Source organism: Haplochromis burtoni, unplaced genomic scaffold (assembly GCF_018398535.1).
Source record: "Haplochromis burtoni strain Fernald_Lab_line unplaced genomic scaffold, NCSU_Asbu1 Contig_61, whole genome shotgun sequence".
NCBI lineage: Eukaryota > Metazoa > Chordata > Actinopteri > Cichliformes > Cichlidae > Haplochromis > Haplochromis burtoni.
In genome coordinates this window covers 2501266-2502399 of record NW_024582422.1, presented here as the reverse complement: position 1 = coordinate 2502399, position 1134 = coordinate 2501266, and positions in this window count along the sequence as shown.

The following is a 1134-nucleotide window of genomic DNA, read 5'->3' as shown; positions in this document are numbered from 1 at the left end:
AAATAAATATGAAAAATTAAAAAGGGTAAATTTGGTGTTCAATAAAGTTAAGAACTGTGAACGTGACCCGCTGCTGCGCCTGAGTCTGACCAGCAGACATTTGATAAGCTTGACCATTAGCCCAAACTAAGAAAAGTAAAGAAGAAGACAGCCTGGAGGCAAACTGAACTGTGTAGAACTTGAAGCCCCAAATAACGTTTCTGATCTTAGGTAGATCTTGGAATGATCCACTACGTTATGCTGCTCTGTTGTTTGCTAATTGCCCCTTGGGGATAAATAAAGTCTTCTGATTCTGATTCTGATTCTACTATGGGCTCGTAGAATGCGTAGTTGTGAACTGAGTTTTGCAAGCTTGTAAACCAAAATATCTGAAAATATTTATGTTTGCGCATCCATAGATGAGAATTTGTGTGTGTGTAAAAAAGATTTACACAAGTTACACTTTTTTTGTTGAGATCTGGTGACAGATACAAAGGAAAAAACTATGTGTAAAACTCTGCGCACACACACACACACACACACACACAAACAAATTCTTATCTATAGATGCACAAACATAAAATTTTCAGATATTTTGGTTCACAAGGTTACAAAACTGAGTTCACAGCTATGTAGTCTGATTCACAAGTACAAAATATTTATGACCACAGTTTGAGCCGTACACTACTTTGCCATATATTTACCAAACCTTTCTGAGGTCACTAAACCCCTCAAAGATCTACTCAAAAGTGATGTGACTTGGATTTGGTACACTACTCAGGAAGAAGCATTTAGTAAATTGAAAGAAACTGTGACTAACTAACCTGTATTCGCATTTTATGATGTAACCAAACTGACTATTGTCAGCGCAGACACTTGTAGTTATGGTTTAGGGGGAGTAATGGACCAAGACCATAATGGACAGTTAAAACCAGTGAGCTTCTGTTCACAGAAGCCGAACAATGATAGGCTCAGATAGAAGTGAATTGCAGCAGAGAAATTCAGCAGATACCTTTATTTAGGGATGGGTATCGTTTAGGTTTTATCCGATACCGGTGCCAAATCGGTACTTTTGAAACGGTGCCGGTGCTTAAACGGTGCTCAAACCGGTGCTTAAAGAATGGAGAACACAAACTTTGTCCAAAAACCTCTCAT